This window comes from Malus domestica, chromosome 02, assembly GCF_042453785.1.
Source record: "Malus domestica chromosome 02, GDT2T_hap1".
NCBI lineage: Eukaryota > Viridiplantae > Streptophyta > Magnoliopsida > Rosales > Rosaceae > Malus > Malus domestica.
The window spans coordinates 29,592,718-29,613,017 of NC_091662.1; the positions used below are offsets into that span (position 1 = coordinate 29,592,718).

The 20,300-nt window shown below is 38.4% G+C and overlaps 1 pseudogene; it reads left to right on the plus strand.

Annotated features, from left to right (window-relative positions):
* Positions 1-3,096: 3,096 nt before the first annotated feature.
* LOC103410109 (replication factor C subunit 1-like) lies at positions 3,097-19,937 on the plus strand (annotated as a pseudogene).
* The last annotated feature ends 363 nt before the right edge of the window (positions 19,938-20,300 follow it).

Genomic DNA, 20,300 nt, shown 5'->3' on the forward strand with positions numbered 1-20,300 from the left:
GAGCAAAAAAAAAAAATCAGTTTATTCACTTGGTGGACTTGTTGTGCACATGTCAATGAATATTAGCATATGCTGAAATAAATTTGATTAGTTTATTCACACGCAAAAAAAAAAATAATCAATTTATTCACTTGGTGGACTTGTTGTGCACATGTCAACAAATATTGACATATGTTGAAACAATTTGATCAGTTTATTCACTTGGTGGACTTGTTAAGATATACCTAGTACGTATTGCATTGCACATTTAATGGGCACGAAAGGAATCTATACCGACGTTCAACGGGTCCTCAAAAGGACCGAAATGCGTATGTTTTCTGGACTCCGGTGGTGTTGGGACCACTTTGGTCCCTAGTTCCATCCGCCCTGCTAGTAGGATTTGCCTACTAAATTGATTTGTTTTTTATAATTCCATGTAACCCTCCTTTGAAAGATGAAATTGACAGCAAAAGGGGCTAAATTGGGCTATGTAGCCCACCATTGGAGATGGCATAATTATGGGATTAAAATGAGAATTCTGATTTAAATGTTCATCAAATTTGTTTACTATTTAAATGGGATTAAAATGAGAATTTTGATTTAAATGTTACTCAGTACTACGATCTGGTGGTATTCCTTTTCATTTAGAAGTGAGAGATCTTAGGTTCGAATCTCAACAAATTCGATATCAAATTAGGTTGCCTATTATGTGGCTTAGCTGACTTCCCCTTCCCTTAGTATAAAAATATCGATATACTAAAAAAACAAAAATGAGAAAAAGATTACCGTATAAATCGAAATTGGAAAAAGAAAGAAAAATGTTTGGAAAAAGAATACATAACCATCCTAGTAATGACTAGCTTATCTCCATGTGTGAAAGATCTTTCTCTATTCACGAGCGCTACGCACCTTAAAAGATATGATACGTTAGTTGGTTTTTATTGTAATTTTAATGAAATATTTTTATTGAGGTGCATGCGGGAGACTTTCTTTATCATGCCCATATGGTTGTAGTTTGGTATACTATTTTTGAAAGCTTGGAATTTTAAGAAATACACGTATATTCAGTGTGATGATTTTATTTTTATTTAATAGTTTGTGAATAAAAGAGCAACAACAACAACAACAACAAAGCCTTTTCCCATTAAGTGGGGTCGGCAAAATATGAATCCTAGAACGCCATTGCGCTCGGTTTTGTGTCATGTCCTCCGTTAGATCCAAGTACTCTAAGTCTTTTCTTAGAATCTCTTCCAAAGTTTTCCTAGGTCTTCCTCTACCCCTTTGGCCCTGAACCTCTGTCCCGTAGTCACATCTTCGAACCGGAGCGTCAGTCGGCCTTCTTTGCACATGTCCAAATCATCGGAGCCGATTTTCTCTCATCTTTCCTACAATTTCGGCTACTCCTACTTTACCTCGGATATCCTTATTCCCAATCTTATCCTTTCTCGTGTGCCCACACATCCCACGAAGCATCCTCATCTCCGCTACACCCATTTTGTGTACGTGTTGATGCTTCACCGCCCAACATTCTGTGCCATACAACATCGCTGGCCTTATTGCCGTCCTATAAAATTTTCCCTTGAGCTTCAGTGGCCTACGACGGTCACACAACACGCCGGATGCACTCTTACACTTCATCCATCCAGCTCGTATTCTATGGTTGAGATCTCCATCTAATTCTCCGTTCTCTTGCAAGATAGATCCTAGGTAGCGAAAACGGTCGCTTTTTGTGATCTTCGCTAGATTGCTCCGGTCATTAGTGTGGATAAGTATATAAATGGATAGAGATAGGAAAGCAAACACAAGATGTACGTGGTTCACCCAGATTGGCTACGTCCACGGAATAGAAGAGTTCTCATTAATTGTGAAGGGTTTACACAAGTACATAGGTTCAAGCTCTCCTTTAGTGAGTACAAGTGAATGATTTAGTACAAATGACATTAGGAAATATTGTGGGAGAATGATCTCGTAATCACGAAACTTCTAAGTATCGGAGTGTGGTGTCGTCTTGACTTGCCTTATCTGTCTCATAGGTAGATGTGGCATCTTCTCTGGAAGTACTCTTCCTCCATCCAGGGGTGGTATCTTTAACTGGTGGAGATGCACAAGGTAATGTATCAATTTCACTTGAAGCTTACTTGTAGTCTCAGGCTTGGTCAAGCGCGATACAAACCATGTAGTAGGAGTCCCCCAAGTCGCCGAGCTAGGGGGTCTGCTGAAAGAGGTGACATACAAGGTAAGCAATCAGAGCTCCGACTGATTGTTCACCTTCTCCCCATCTTGCAGCAGCATGAAGGATAAAGAGAAGAAAAATGAGAAGAGATGATATGAGATACTTTTGCTTTTGAAGAAGTAACTTTCCACAGGCTTATTCTTGAACTGAGCTGGAGGGTTTTCTGGTTTCCTCCAGAGTATAAGGCCGACTGAAGAATTTGAGGGTCAAAACAAGTCCATCAAATCTAGAGTACGTTCCACCCTGCTGATATGGGATACTTTTGCTTTTGACAGAGTAATGGGTGTATCGGCACGTGTGCTGTTACGCTTGTCTCCACATGCTTCCTTGTATCCTTCGCACTTGCCCTATCTGTTCCTCAAGCAGATGCGGAATCTTCCCTGGAAACATAAGATGTTGAAGATGAGTACTCGAGAGCAATGCCAGGTAAGTAATCAGGTAAGGGGTTCCAGGCAGTCAGTTCCTGGCTGGAAGCTTGATCCAAGTGCTGACTAATTGCTCTCTTTCTCCTTGTCTTGCAGGTAAAAACAAGGCCAAAGGAAAAGACAGGGAAAAAGCATGATATGGGATACTCTTGCTTTTAACCCTGATGATATGAGATATTCTTGCTCTAGTATAGCTTGTTTGCAGAGGTATTATCGAGGGGAAAGAAAATAAAAGAGCAAATAAAAAGAGCAAATAAAAAAAAATGTAATATTGGGGAAATTAAATAGACTAAATTTTGTAAATTAAATAATATAAAGATTAGTGATTGGATTATTTGATTAATTTGCTTATTTTTTATTTGTGACATATTATTTAGTAATTTAGTTGATAAATACTTATATAATTATAAAACAAATAAATAAATCAAGGCGAAACATAAATATAGCAGGAAAAGAACAAAGCAGTGATTGAAATGAAAGCCAGTTAACTTGATTTTCTCAGCAACCAAACAACAGCTTAAAAACCCCAAACACACCATGAAAAACCCCAAGGCAAACACCTCAGTCGTATCTCCCCTGAAGAGAAGGGCACACCATGAAAGCCAGGTAACTTCTCAATACCAATTTTCTTATTTTCCATTTTCTAGGGTTCAAAGATTTGACTGTTGATTCTTCTTCTTGCCCTTCATAATCTGATGATTTGATGTCTTGCGTTTGTTTGTTTGTTTGTTTCATTTGGATGAATCAAGTCCCTGGCCGATATTCGGAAGTGGTTTATGAAGTCCCACGACAAGGGAAACACCAAGAAACCGGCGGCGGCTCCTTCAACACCTAAGATTGAGCCTAAAGAACCAGTAGGTTCGTTGCATTTTACGTTTGTTTCCATGTTGTTTTCTGGAACAACAAGAAAGTATGATCTTTCCACTGCTCCGTTTTGCTGAGAAAATTGTAAGAAAAGGAGGATTGTTTTCGTTATCATTTTATGTATTTTATTCTTGTACTAGGCAAGGAATCTAATCAGAATCTCGGACCAAAACTGAAATGCCACTGACCCCGAGTTGGCTAGTGCACAGAACACGGGAATTGGGAAACTATATTAATCATAATACGGTTTCCGTTTTGTTCTTTAATTCTGTTATCTGTGCTAAACCAGGTGCAAGGAGGTCAAGAAAATTGTGGCAGGAGGAAAACTAGCAAGTATTTTCCCACAGATAAACCAAAGGATGAAAATGGAACAACTGAAGTTCCATCCAAAAGAAAGCCTCACAAGGATCCTGATGAATGTGTTAAACCCTCACCTGCAAAAAAAGCTCACAAAGTTGTTGATGACGACGATGATGATTTTGTCTCACCTAATTCGAAGAAGAAATCAGTTGAACTTGATGCCACACCTAGTAAGAAACTGAAGAGCACGTCTGGCATGGGATTCCCACAGCAGGTTACGGCTACTGATGAAGGTGGCGATGATGATAGAAAGAATGCTGAATCACCCCTCAAGCCGGCTGGTAGGGGTCGTGGTGGAAGAGGTGCTTCTGCAGGACCAGCTGGTGGAAGAGGCAGGGGCGCTGGACGAGGCGGATTTATGAATTATGGAGAAAGGAAAGATCCCCCACACAAAGGAGAAAAGGTTTAATGTTTTGGAATATCTGGAATTGATTATTAAAATTATTGTATTTTCCTTGATGTTAACTATTAGTCCATGTTTGCATGTCTCAGGAAGTTCCTGAAGGTGCTCCAGATTGTTTAGCTGGTTTGACTTTTGTAATTAGTGGTACACTTGACAGGTATTTATTGTAATATATGTGTGACGTTCACATGCTTGTCAGGGTTGTGTTGGTATTATAGTTTCAAGTATAATGTTTGTCTAGTAGCATGAAGTTCCTCTTCCTTTTTTTTCCTTTGGTAGATTTCAATAAATATTTGTTTTCCATTCATTCTAATATTGAAGTTTAAAACTCTACTACTTACAGTTTGGAAAGAGAAGAAGCAGAGGATTTGATTAAATGTCATGGCGGTTGTATTACTGTATCTGTCAGCAAGAAAACGGTATGCTCATGTTTCAATCTTGTGATCCCTTGGATTTAGATATTACCGCTAGCATTTGATTAACATAGTCTATTTGCAGAACTATCTTTTATGCGATGAAGATATTGAGGGAAGGAAATCTTCTAAAGCTAAAGAACTTGGGTTTGCTGTCTTGAACTGAACTAGATTTTTCATTTTTCATATTTCCTAAACTTGCTTTATTTTTATCTGAAAAGTAATTGTATTCTGTAGTACGGCTTTTCTTACCGAGGATGGATTGTTTGATATGATTTGGGCATCTGTCGGTGCTAAATTACCTGTACAAAGCAGCAAAGAAATCTGTGGATGATGCTGCAGCAGCATCTTTGCCCAATAAAAGCCCTAAGAAAGTAACATTGAAGAGTATGTCCCGGTTCATTAAGTAATTTGGGTGTGTTGTTCTAATTGCAGATTTATAATTTGGTTTTTGGTTTGGCTGGGTTTTCTGTATAATCTAAATGTATGAAAAGGGTCGAGGGTGTCTTATTTCTCAATTATCTTGTCTCCATAGTGTTTGTACATATTCTTTCACAGCTAGCATATAAGGGCAATAGGGTACTGTTCATTCTTCTGGTGAATAATTTGATCATTTACTTTTGCACTCTCTTCTTCTGTTCACAATTTGGGAGCAGATGTGGTCCCTTAGTTTGGTTAATTTGGGTGATTTTGCAGCACTGTAGTTCTTTGTTGTCTGAATGCATTTAGGAAGGAAGATGAAAAATAACTTTGGAACCTTGTGGCGGCGCTCCATTTTGCATCCTTTTGGGTGATTTGGGGAGGAATGAATAAATGAACTCCTGATGACAGAAAAAAAAGTTGTAATACATTATTGGATTAATTCATTTATGGCTTCTCTTTGGGACTTTGGGAACTTTAATGATATCTTTGTTAGTTTGTTACAATTGATTGCCCTGCTGTTTTGGACTAATTTTTGTTGCTTTGTTTCGTGTAGTTTATCATGTATTTAACTGGTTTTTAATAATCTTCCTGAGTTCTGTACTACTTTCATCTAGTTCTTCTATTTGAGTGGTTATTATCTGTTCTTTGTCAGACTATGTTCATCATAGGGTAGTAGGAAGTGTTCCGAACTACAGATAGTATCAGTACGATTAACTTATATTCTGTTTCATTTTTTTATTGCTCACTGGGACCACGTGTCCAAAGTTTTTGTGTTCTCAGTTTTACTTAGGAAAAAACTTACATTCTTTTTCCCTTCTATTTGTCTCAACTTTCAAAAGTGTTTAAACTATTGTGCACTCTTTATGACATGGAGGCCAAAAGTAATGTTTTTTTTGTTATATGGATTTTGGATACTTTTTCTAGCAGGTTAATTAAGCAATTGCATCTTATTTGAAAAACAAATGTAGTCATCATATTTGAAGTTCTCTTATAAAATTGCCATGTAACCGTTCCAGAAGATTGCACTGGAAGCTCATTGGCATCAAGTCCATCTAGCAAACAGTTGCAGTCAGATGCCTCCCTTGCTAGGTGTAAGAAGCAAACTACCGAGCATTCTACTTTTACTTGGACAGAAAAATATAGGCCAAAGGTTCCAAACGACATTACTGGGAATCAGTCACTGGTATGTTGGTCATTGTTTTGCCACCTTTGCATGTGCTGTGGAATCGTTGTCTGCACATCCATCTCTCTGGGAAGCAAAAGTAAGCTCTGATACAGTTGATGTAATGTCTAATCTGCAGGTAAAGCAGCTTCATGACTGGTTGGCACATTGGAATGAGCAATTTCTTGATACTGGAAATAAGAAAACAGGAAAAAACCCAACCAATTCTGGTGCAAAAAAGGCTGTACTTTTAAGTGGAACACCTTGTATAGGGAAAACAACGTCTGCAAAGTTAGTCAGTCAAATGCTTGGTTTCCAGGCAATTGAGGTGTCATACTTTAACCAAGAAGCAGAACTATGAGATAATTTAAATATTGCTGAATTATGTTACTGAATGCTATATTCTGTTTTCTCTCATGCTAAATTTGAATTTTGCAGAACTATGAGATAATTTGAATATTGCTGAATTGATTAGGTAAATGCTAGTGACAGTGGTGGGAAAGCTGATTCAAAGATTGAAAAGGGAATTGATGGAAGCAATGCAAACTCGATTAAAGAGCTTGTCAGCAACAAGGCCCTGAGCATGGATGGGTTGGTTTCTCGCTCTCTCTCTCTCTCTCTCAAAAATAGCTTAATCACAGTATTTCCTCCTAATTGCACTTTGTAAAAAATTATGTAGCTGCTGATGTGGTACAAGTGGGATTCTTAGGGAGGGTAAAATTGGAAAAGTTAACAACAGAGAGGGTGGGTTGAGAAGCAGAAGGGGGGAAAGGGAGATTAGGCCGCTGGGGGTGTGGGTGTGCCAGGGAGAAATGGGTGCAAGGAATAGGATTTGAAGTAAAAAATCTGTTGGAGTTTGGGGAAGGGTTGGATGAGGGTTTGGCAGAGAGAGGGGGGTCCTGGTTGTGGTTTGGCGGTGGGATTAACCTTGTGTGTTTTTGGTTAAACTTTTTTGTTTTTAGATATGATTGCCATATTTAATTAAAATATTAAACGATAAACTTTTATGTTGCTCGTGTGGGGCTTACATATAAGAAAATCAATAGGTTCCTCACATGCCATGCCTTGGAAAATTTGACAGACTTGATGAGGGGGTAAAGTGGGACCGAAAAGTGAATTTAGGGGGAAATTGGGTCAAAGTAACTTTCGGGGTTATGTGGGATTAGAGACATCTTTCAAGGGTGAATACAGTAAGTAATCCTAATCTATATTATCCATTATTTAGCGTGCATTTACGCATAGGATGTGCCTGACAGCATTATTTTCTCTTGTGAATGCTTAGTTAAATTTGCAGATCAAAGCATCCCAAAACTGTGCTGATTATGGATGAGGTTGATGGGATGTCTGCTGGAGATCGGGGTGGAGTTGCTGATCTTATTGCTAGCATAAAGATTTCAAAAATTCATATTATCTGCATTTGTAATGATCGTTATAGTCAGAAACTGAAAAGTCTTGTGAACTACTGTTTGCTTCTCAGCTTTCGCAAACCTACCAAGCAACAGGTCTCCTCTCTCCTCGCAAAATTGTCTGTACTTCTGTATATTTGAGTATTTGGAAGAATGTTCATAATGTTTCTTCTAGTCACTTGCACATTTACTTATTGATTCTTAATCATGCCTTCTTGTTGAAGGTTTTTTTTCTTTTCTTTTTTTCTTTTTGGCATACGTTTGTCTGCATTCAGGAATATAAACTGACACATGGGATGAAAATTTGTTTATGCTGTTTATGATGCATAACTTATGCAACATATTTTCAATAAAGTCATTGACTAATGTTTTTCAAGAATTCTACAACATGCTAAAATAATGTAATCTTATAATGTTTACTGTGGTGTGATGAGAGTGCCACAAAAATTTCTTTGATACCAAATATTAACTTTGATCGTTAAACAAATGGGTTGACAACTTGACATATTATTTTTGTTGACCAGGAAAGGGAAGATTAATTTTCAACTATAAAACTCTGCAATAGTGATTCCATTTGCAAGATTTTGTTTATGATTGTGTGTATGCATTGCATGGATAAGGAAATTGCATATGAGATTTTGTCAAGCGATTTTTTTTTTTTAAGAAACTTTAGGCTTTTTGTCACTTATATTTGACATACCTTTGAAGAATAATGTTTGAATAAGGTTGTTGCCACTTTGCTGTTATTAAATTTTGTTCATGGTTTGTAGATGGCAAAGAGGTTGATGCAAGTTGCAAATGCTGAAGGCCTTCAAGTTAATGAGGTAAATACTTTATAGCTCTGCATTTTTCCCATAGTGATGGAAGTACACTTTTTGGTGTTTTCATCTACTATAATGCTACAGAAGCTTGGATTCACTAAAATATCATGTGGGACACAATTTCTGCTGTTGTAATGCACTATACTGTAGAATCGTATCATTTTAGTTTTTGACATGTATCTCAAGATTCTTCTCCCCCCTTGTTGATTAATTTTCTTTTCATTGTCTCAGATTGCTCTTGAGGAACTTGCAGAAAAAGTTAATGGAGACATGCGAATGGCAGTTAACCCATTGCAATATATGAGCCTCTCAATGTCAATCATTAAATATGATGATGTACGGCAGCGCTTATTAAGCAGTTCAAAGGATGAAGATATTTCACCATTCACAGCTGTTGACAAGTATGGCAGTAAAGTTCTCTTTTTGACTCTGGTTCTCTGCATCTTGTTGTCTTTTGAATCTCTTATATGTCTGTCTCCTCTTATTCATTTGGATTTTGAATTTTCTGAACTTGGTTTCTTGATTGATATATGCATCACAATTTGAGTCGTTTGAACCATGTTTTGCGCTTCACTGCTTTGTTCTCAATTATATACATAAATATTTTTTCGTTTTCAATCGCAACAAAGTTTTTTTTTGATAAAATGGACAAACTATCCACTAAGAAAGAATAGAAAAATAGAGAAACTAACCTACCATCCACAAATCAGAACAACTTATTGCACTGAACCCAATCACTTTTAAAAAAATTAAACTTTATTTTATGAGAACTGAAGTTTTCCGTCTACCATACAAAAAGAATACAAACACAATGCATAAGCTTAAATAAGTACAGCCGTCCAATCTGCCAAAAATATGATATTTCCGTAAACACACAAGAGAGCTGGTAATGATTGTCCAAAACCTCAAATTATCCCACAAAACCGATACTGTCACCCAAAATCTTACATTATCCCGCAAAACTCCACTGTCATGATGCTCAAAACCTACCTTACTTTATCCCATACAATCTTTGACATTTATTGTATGACCAGATACGGTATTTTTGTTTCTCTTATATCAAGAAATATAGGGGCTCTCAGAGTGCCATCCTTCACAAGTTCTGATTGATCCATTAGGGCCATGAAAAGTAACCAGGTGTGCGATGCTGACATGTCTTTTCTGTTGCAGGCTGTTTGGTTTTAACACTGGAAAGTTGCGAATGGATGAGCGAGTTGACCTGAGCATGAGTGATCCTGACCTAGTCCCTCTTCTAATCCAGGTTCTTCCTTTGCTAGTACACGTGCTTTTTGGCTGGCATATACTGCATAAAATATGCTATAACAAACAGTGCAATGCTTTAGTATGTTTTGTTTCAGTATTGAATACTATTGGAGGAACAAAAGACTTGCAGTGTTTACTGTCAACATGATGCATAGGTTAATTGGAAGGATATGACAATAACGTCAGGAATGGAGTTTTTATAATAAAAATATGACTGCATGAAGCTTTACCTGGTAATTCTTTTCCGTTGGAGATGATATTAATTGTTGGGGGGGGGGGGGGCAGAATTTCGAAGGTACACTTGCTTAGTAGGAGCCTAATTTCTGGGAAACAATTTTTTGAAATTTCTTTGATGTTTTATTGACTTATTTCACAAATCAGAACGCAATTTCTGATAAAAATAAAGAAATGAACTAAAAAAAATGGAGATGAGTGATATCCATTATACACCTTAAAAATGATTCCAAGACTCACATACTGAACTGTCATGACTGTCTTTACAACCTTTCACATACTGAACTCTTACAAAATTGAACTTGCATCAATATGAAGAATTATTTTTAACATTTGTATCTTGACTCTGATAAAAAATAAAAGAGAAAAGAGAAAAAGGAATATCTGTATCATGAGATGTAATTTTGAATATTTCGTAATTTGGTACAAGAACAATGACATAGGAAGAAAAGATCGAAATTTTGACTTAAGTTATCAGATTCTTGCACTCATCTCCCTCTATCTCTCTTCCCATGAGGCTTGGTGTGTTCTTACTTCACATCTTCTACAATTTTTCAAATCGTGTTAGTTGATTTAAGATCTTAGTGCTGCTTGTTCCCATGCAAATGACAAGAATCAGAATGTTATTCTCCTTATCTTCTTTTATGTAATGATCAATAAATTCTGTTTAATTCTATGTCAGATTCTTGGTGGACTTGGATGCAAAGTTGCATTCACTTGAACATTGAATCTACTTATGCTTCTGCACCCATCCAATTTTATAAACTGCACCCTTTAATTTTTTATTTTTTTTCCTTCAACCAAATGATCATATTTGTAGACAAAGTTTGAATATTATATATTAGTTCTCTTTTTCAATTTCTGGCAGGAAAATTATATCAACTATAGGCCAAGTTCAGCTGTTAAAGATGATAGTGGGATAAAACGTATGAACTTGATTGCCCGTGCCGCTGAGTCTATTGGCAATGGAGATATTTTCAATGTAGAGATTAGAAAATATCGGCAATGGCAGCTTTCCCAAAGTGCTTGCCTTTCATCCTCTATAATTCCGTATGTTTCTTCGCATCAGCTCTGGAAGTTGAGATAATTTCTTTATGAGTTGATTCATAATTTCTGATTCGTGGTATTATTTTATATCTATAACCAGTGCTGCATTGTTGCGGGGGCAGAGAGAGACACTTGAGCAGGTAATTTATTTCCTTTTGTTTGCAAGTTTATAAATTTAAAAGAGTGTTAACTGGTCCTCTCTTTGGCCTTGAAAATGTGTACATTCTGTGTGCTCCAGTGGTGCACATATTGTTGCAGCCTTCATATAAATGGTCTATAATGATTTTTTTTTTTGTTGCTGTTCACATTTTATTTATACAGCTTTCCTATGATCCCATTACACCCAGAAAGCCACACAGAGGGGTGACATGATATTAGGGATCTTGTTTTATAGACTTGTGCTTGTGTATAGTACTGTTAAAAAGTTTTTCTGTCATTGGACCGCTGGTTCAACTTAAAATCCCCACTGGTAAAAAGAAACTTAATTATCCCATTTCTTCACTTTATAAAATTTGTTTTTGGGTTATATATCTTCTAAGTGTTTTGAAATATACATGTTATACATGCAACAACGTTTATGCTTGTTGTCACAAGTTGACCTTATTGTGCAGGGAGAAAGGAATTTTAATAGATTTGGAGGGTGGCTGGGAAAGAACTCAACATTAGGAAAAAATCTTAGGCTCTTGGAAGATTTGCATGTCCATCTTCTTGCTTCTCGTGAATCTAGTTCGGGGAGGTAGTTTCTGTTCTATGTTTGAATTTTTGGTCACTAACCTAATGAATTTGAGTTTTGCAATGGCTTATGCTACCATATGGCCTCATTTGGCATCAAGGATTGGATTGGATGGGAGAAGTCACTTGATTCAACTTCGAAATTTTTTTCCATGTTGAAGGTAGAAGATGGACTAGTCATGAAGGAAGCTTATCCTTGTCAATCCTTCATAAATCCATCTTCTACCTAAACTTGGACAAACTTTGGAAGTTACATCCGTTTCTTCATTCAACAATCAACATACATTGAATCTAGTGACTTCTCCAATCCAATCCCAGACACAAACAAGGCCATAATGCCGAGTGTTATTGACTTATATAAGGAATATGCTACCATTGGTGTTTATATGGAACACTAGAACTTTAGATCCATCTGGAAAGTTGTAAATTTATATTTTCTTGTGCGTGCATGGCCATTGTTTCTTCTGTTTTCAGTCCTACTGTTGCATTTTAACTTGAAAATTTTGGAAATTTCGAATTGTTGGATTATGTTCGATATATTGTATTGGATTCCTGAAATTTTATCATGTAGTTGTGACAAAAAGGAATTAAAAAGTTCGTCATGTCAAGGTTTTATAGTGAATGTGTCCTTTCAAGACCACTATCTCTCCCTCCCTCCCTCCCTCCCTCTCTACCACTCTGTTTTTATTTTATTTGTCTTATTTTGTATCCCTTGGAAGCTTTTTAATTTCTCGTTTGTAAATTGTTTAGGGAAACACTGCAAGTTGATACCTTTCTCTTCTTCTGAAACGATTGACCGTGCCTCTCCGTGAACTGCCTAAGGTTGGAGATAATCTATTTTAGTATATGAAGATTTATTTTAATTGCAAAGTATGTAAAACAGTTGGATTGATGATCAGTAATAAATCCATCTTCTGTGTTAAAAAATATCAGGATGAAGCTGTGCAGGAAGTTGTGGAGTTCATGAATACTTACTCCATTAGTCAGGATGACTTTGATATTATTGTGGAGTTATCCAAATTTCAGGTAACCCTTAGTGCAGGCTTGGTTGTTGCTATACTACTCCAAAATTTTACAAGTTTTCTCATTGATAAGCTATTTATTAGGGGCATCCAAATCCGCTAGATGGCATACTGCCTGCTGTAAAAGCAGCTCCGACAAAAGCATACAAAGAAGGAAGCAAAACAAGGATGATACGAGCTGCAGATTTTGTTACTATTCCTGGAATGAAAAAGGTCCCTAAGAAGAGAAGTGCTGCGCTTTTAGAACCATCTGATGATGTCATTGGTGAGAACAATGATGATACTTTGGTTCAGAGTAAAGATGAAAATTCGTCAGATACAGAGGACTTGGGTAAGTTTTTCTGTCATCATTATGCTGCTCCTCTTCTCTTTAATAGATAATTCATTTTGCTGGACTATTTTAGTTTTAGGAAAGTTTTCACACACCCATAAATGGCCATTTTGCTCTCCAGTGTATCTTGTGAAAAGGTGTTGCCTTAAGATGTTTCTGGAACAGAAAGCTTTATCATTATTCTTCTGTAAAATAAGAATGGTGTATGCTAATATATTGTACTCCATAGTAAATGGAGGGCATGTTCCATGCTATCTGGGATTCTGAAATTGCAGAAAGGAAAGTAAATACAGGGAACGCTTCTAGAAATGTTTTTTCGTGACCTGTTGATATATTATGGCCTGAGAGTGTGCATCTCTGTGGAATATTTAAATATTGTTCTAGGATTTTGCTCTGTTTCTTGTCAGGAAACTCGACGCCACCAGAAATGGTTTGTTTTAGGATTACTGTTGTTGATGCACAAAACCGGAGGGGTCTTGGAACAACGTAAATCCGACCGTGAATCTGCAAGAAAGTAAAGAACACAAGATATATCGCGGTTCACCCCAATGTTTGGACTACGTCCACACTGATGTTGATCGTATTTCTCTGTAACTGTATGTATGGATTACAAGTGTGAGGGGGAGTCCCCTAGAGAAAGAGTTTGAGAGACTCTGTTTGTGAGCTTTGTGGCTTTGTGTGTGAGGATGAGACCTTTTGATTGCGAGGGTGAGGATGCCCTTTTATAGACTAAGGGCTCCTCCTTTTTTACATGAATCATGGGCTCAATGTCTGGAAGCCTAAGTAATGAGGCCCAATATAATATGGTACCAACAGTAGTCCCCCAAGTCTTCAGTTAAGAGAGTCTTTTGGCTAGAGATTTGAAATTCAATCAATGTGTGGGCCGAAGTAATTATATGTCGTCTAGAATTGATACTCGATATGGGGCGGTGCTCAATGTGAAATGATGCTCAACTAGAAGTAGCACATGTTGCGAGGTTGCTTGGCTTATGGCTTAAGTTGCCTTGGTTGGCTCGGCTTGCGGCGTTGAAGGTAAGGGAGTCCCTATTATAAAATAAGGGATCGCTCCTCAATACATAAATGATGGGCTAGAGTTGATGCTCGTGGCGAGGCGGTTGCTCAGCAGGCAGTGATGCTCTTTAATGATGGTGAGGGAGTCCCTTGTATAGAATAAATGTTCGCTCCTCAATACATAAGTGATGGGCTAGAGTTGATGCTTACGGCGAGGCGGTTGCTCAGCAGGCGGCGATGCTCTCTAATGATGGTGAGGGAGTCCCTTGTATAAAATAAGGGTTCGCTCCTCAATACATAAGTGATGGGCTAGAATTGATGCTCGCGATGAGATGGTTGCTCAGCAGGCGGCGATGCTCTCCAATGATGGTGAGGGTGTCCCTTTTATAGAATAAAGGCTCGTTCCTCAATACATAAGTGTAGTCCCCCAAGTCTTCAGTCAATAAAGTCTGTTGGCTGGAGACTTCAAATTTAATCCATGTATGAGCCGAAGTGGCGGTTGTTCGAAGGCGGTTTTTGTATACCATGCACTGAAGCTTTGTAGGTGAAGTTTTGAAAGTGAAGCTTTGAAGCTGGAGCTTTTGTAAATGAAACTTTTGAAGTCAGAGCTTTGTAAATAAAGCTTTCGAAGCTGGAGCTCTGTAAATAAAGTTTTCGAAGCTGATTGAAATGAGTGATGCTCCTGAATGTTTATGTATGATTGACATGAGGGATGTTCATGTATAATTTTGAAGTACTGGACGTACTTTTGATTACCTAGTTGGTGATAATAGCGGTAGGCTGCCGAATAATTTTGGAGTACTAGACGTAATTTTGATCACCTAGTTGGTGATAATAGCGGTAAGCTGTCGAATAATTTTGGAGTACTGGACGTACTTTTGATGACCTATGGTGATAATAGAGGGTGAACCTTAAGTGGAGGGATGGAGGATGGAGGATGGAGGTTGGAGTTTGAAGCCATAAGGCTTGGCTTTTTTGGGCATATGAGCCTTTGCCATCCACATAACATTCCAACCCATTATTTTGGGTTTGCCGACATTTTTTTTTTTTGCATGCTGCCTTTTTTACACATCAGTATAACTATACAATAATTGCTCTAGTTTGCAAAAGACAACTTAATAAAATATTCATAAATGACAGTGGGTATGGGCTGTGAAGATAAGAGTATTATCTTTGTGGTTGTTTTCTATGAGTGCGAATGGATGATTGAGTGTGGCAGAGGAGAGACATGGGCATGGTGCTCAATGTCTTATCTTTACAGATTTGCATGTCTGCTTTACAGCAAACACATCCTTAGTTTTTCCATATCGCCCACCTTCAAATCAGCAGAAAATTAGTCTCTTTAAATACACCCACTTGCTCTTTTTCCTGTAGCTTTTTTTAAAAAAGTGGGTATATGCATGATGAAAGTTTTCTTTTTCAAAAGTTGATGGCATCTTCTGACGGCTTGGTTTTCTTCCTGTTCGTCATAGTCTGGGGCTGGGAATCCAGCTCCACATCTCCGACAGTAAGAGACGGGGACGATGCCGACCTTGTACTCAGCAATCTTGAGGAACATGGGTATGGCCAGGTCGAAGTGGGTGCGGGGAGGGTTGCACCAGCTCTATCCGAATGGCTCTCAGCCTCTTCTCTCTCTTGCATCTCATCGACTTCGTCATTGTTTCTGCATCGCCTTTGCCTCTCTTGATTTTGTGGCTGCGGAAGATTGCGTGGGCAGCCATGGAAGAGAGAACTGATCATTAAGTTAGCTACTTTAGCAAGACCATAATCCAAAATTCCAACCACATCCAAAACTATGCGGAGCTCAATCCCATCGTTTCCATCAATGTTTAGTACATACTTGACACGGATTCTATTTAATTCCCGCTTAAACCGCACCGCATTTCCGATGAACCTCACAAGCACCTCTTAAATCTACAAACCCAAACCGAATTCCTCTCCTGAAAGCATTATGACCACTCCTTCCTCAGCAAGCTGTACACCACGGGTTCTCTCTCATCGATACGATCATCATCAGAAATCGTAAGAGCTTTCTTCAGCTCTCTCAGTTCCTCAGCGGCGAATCTCAGTCGTCCATTCCTCAACCCCTCTCTCGCGCCATTCAACTTTTCACTTATTGCCATAATTGCCCTCATCAACTCCAACAATGCCTTCTTCTCCCTCACCTCTTTCGTCGTGGCGCTCATCTTCTTTATAATCTGCCCGATCTTCGCCTTGATCGGGCGGTTGGAAATCGAACTCAAAAGCTGATCGACGTCGTCGGAGATTTGATTAGAGCGTGTAACGGCGTCGTTGTAGATGGAGAAGAGGTTGGCGAAATCCTGGTGGTGAGGGAGGAGGTAAGATTGGATTTTGGACTTGATTTGGAGTGAGTAGGAGTCGAGGCGTTGGATGAGGAGGCGAAGATCCGGTGCGAACAGAGGGGTCATGGGGTCGCTGAGGTCTTGCTCCGACAGGAGCTCTCGAACGTTGATTGAGTCGAAAAGGACGTCCATTTCCGGCGAATCGCCTGGCTGGGACTGCCATTTGGGGAGACTTAGTCGAACTCGGAAGAGTGTAGCTTGTATCGGAATGGTGGATGAAGAACGAAGAGACGGGATTAACGGAGGTTTTAGGCGGAGTGTGATAACTTAGTCGCATCCCAGCCGTCCAGCGCGCCAAGCGGGTCGTATAGGTTACGCTTAAATGCCGTTAACGCTTGGATCTCCGATAAAGATGTTTGTCGTTGAGTGGGCGTTAAAGCGGTGGCGAAGCAAAAGAGAACAACAAATGTTGCAGAGAGAGACTGAGTGAGAGAGAAGGTGGCTCTGTGGGTTTTCTGGAAAAGTTTTGGGTTCTTGGTTTCTGCAGATTCACGGTGGATATTGTGGTGAGGTTTCACGGTAGTGAGATGAAAAAAATGAAAAAGAACCGACGTAGCTTTTCGTGTCGATTTCCCACAGACGGCGCTAAATGTTGATGCACAAAACCGGAAGGGTCTTGGAACAACGTAAATCCGACCGTGAATCTGTAAGAAAGTAAAGAACACAAGATGTATCGTGATTCACCTCAATGTTTGGGCTACGTCTACACTGATGTTGATATTGTTTCACTCTGAATGGTGAATATACAAAAAGGCTAGAGGCAATGTGCTATCTAACCTATTTTCTGTGTTTACCCTCTCTGAGACGTTTTCTCTCTTCCCATGGACTAAACCTTCTCTGCTTGATGAAGAGAGTGAGGAGTCCTTTTATAGAATAAGGACTCTTCACTTATTACATGTTTGCCCCTTCATTTATTACATAATTATATTTGAGTCCCCGAGTATTTATACAATGTCTAAATATAGAGGCCCTAAATATGGTACAAACAGTAGTCCCCAGCCTTAGACTATGATGAACAGGAAAAATACCAAGTCGTCAGAAAATGCCATCAACTTTTGAAAAAGAAAACTTTCATCATGTATGTTCCCACTTTTCTAAAAAAACTACAGGAAAATGAGCAAGTGGATGTATTTAAAGAGACTAATTTGCTGCTGATTTGAAGGTGGACGGTATGGAAAAGCTAAGGGTGTATTTGCTGTAAAGCAGACGTGCAAATCTGCAAAGATAAGACATTGAGCATCATTCCCACTATGCCCATGTCTCTCCTCTGCCACACTCAATCATCCATTCGCACTCATGAAAAACAACCACAAAGATAAGACTCTTATCTTTACAACCCATACCCATTGTCATTGATGAATATTTTATTAAGTTGTTTTCTACAAACTGGAGCAATTATTGTATAGTTATACTGATGTGTAAAGAAGGCAGCATGCAAAAAAAAAAAAATGTCGGCAAGCCCAAAATAATGGGCTGGAATGTTATGTGGAGGACAAAGACCCATATATCTAAAAAAGCCAGGCCCTATGGCTTCAAACTCCAACCTTCATTCCTTCACTTACGGTTCATCCTTTATTATCACCAACCAGGTCATCAAAAGTATGTCCAATACTCCAAAATTATTCGGCAGTTTGCCGCTATTATCACCAACTAGGTGATCAAAAGTACGTCCAGTACTCCAAAATTATTCGACAGCCTGCTGCTATTATCACCAATCAGGTGATCAAAAGTACGTCCAGTAGTCCAAAATTATACATGAGCATCACTCATGTCAATCATACACAAACATTCATGAGCATCACTCATGTCAACATTCATGAGCATCACTCATGTCAATCAGCTTTGAAAGCTTCATTTACAGAGCTCCAGCTTCGAAAACTTTATTTACAAAGCTCCGACTTCAAAAGCTTTATTTACAAAAGCTCAAGCTTCAAAGCTTCACTTTCAAAGCTTCACCTACAAAGCTTCAATGCATGGTATACAAAGACCATCTCCGAACAACCGCCACTTCGGCCCATACATGGATTGAATTTCAAGTCTCCAGCCAAAAGACTCTTGACTGAAAACTTGGAGAACTACTGTTGGTACCATATTATATTGGGCCTCGTTACTTGGGCTTCCAGACATTAAACCCATGATTCATGTAAAAGGGAGGAGCCCTTAATCTATAAAAAAGTCTCCTCACCCTCATAATCAAAAGATCACATCCTCACATACAAAGCCACAAGGCTCACAAACAGAGAAATTCTCTCAAACTCTCTCTTTCTCTAGGGGACTCCCCCTCACACTTGTAATCCATACATACAGTTACAGAGAAATACGATCAACATTAGTGTGGACGTAGCCCAAACATTGGGGTGAACCACAATACATCTTGTGTTCTTTACTTTCTTGCAGATTCACGAGCGGATTTACGTTGTTCCAAGACCCCTCCGATTTTGTGCATCAACTGTAATTCTCTATTATATTGCCGGAAGAAACTTACTCGTAAAATAGGTTTATTATGATATTAGGGTTGTAAATGGAACTAAAGATTACGCGAGCTAGTTTGCTTCTGGATACCATCTGACTTATTGGTGCTCACTTAGTGATTGTTTTTTTTTTTTCACAATTTGTCAGAAGGTTCTGCTGTTGGTGAAAAGCTGCAAAAGGAACTGCAAAGTTTGAACACCAAAGGTAACTGGGAGTATCCTACAAGGATGCGACTAAATTCGAAAGATCATAGGTTGAGGCTATTTAGATGTATGTTATTCCAGAATGCATGATTTATGTGTTCCTCATACTATGCAGGAGTGCAAGTACGATTCGATTTGAAGGGTGTGCCAAATTCAAGTGCAAAGAAGACACCGGCTGGCAGAGGTAGAGGTGGTTCTGCTGCTGCCAGCGTGAAAAAGGGTGGCCGAGCTGGTGCCAAGAGAAAGAGATAAAGGGAGATGAAAGAAGAGATGGAACTTTTCCTTGCTATGGCGTTGGCAGGTTTTATTGCCATATGTAAATAGATATTTCCTCCGTACATACGTATTTTTGGTAGGTGAGGAATGGTAGGATCGTCGGTTTCAGTTTTAGTTTACAGGGTTGATAGTTGATGCTTGACCTCCAGATTTAGGGCTCGTTTGACAAGTGTTTTTGAACACTTGAAAGCATTTTTAGATAAAATATTTTTTGGAACCTAATCTTAATAAAAATGAAAATTAATTTTGGAAAAGCATTTGAAGTGTTTTAAGCAAGAAACGCATAACAGATGCTTTTAGCAGGAAGCACTTCAAGTGTTTTTGGAATCTAAAAACATTATCTATAAAAACGGTTTCAGTCATTTAAAAACATTTGTCAAATGAGATCTTATAGTTTTGATTGGAGTAGCGTCTTTTAGAAATGTGGTAAGACCCGGGCTAGTCAAGTTGACTAGAACAACATAATCCTCATCATGCAAGTTCGAATTGCTCTCTACGTTGTTTAATTTAGATTAAATCAAATTAGGAATTTTTATGAACTCTCAGTCACCGCAAAGTCAAAATGACCACATAAGCAGTAACGGTAAAAAAGGATAGCAGTAATGTTTTGCAACCGAGAAGTCAAATCTGATGTGGCATGATATGGAATGACATCTCTTTCCCCCTTGTTGTCAAATTTGACAGCAGCTTCAATTTTTTTAATTAATTATTAAATAGCTTAAATGTTAAAATGATCCCAATGTTTTAGTCAATTGGTTAATTTAGTCTATGTTTTCAATTTGGCCAATTTGATCTTTGTTTTATCTTCATTAGCCAATTAAGGGCATTTTCATCTAATCTTTGTAAAAAAAAATATA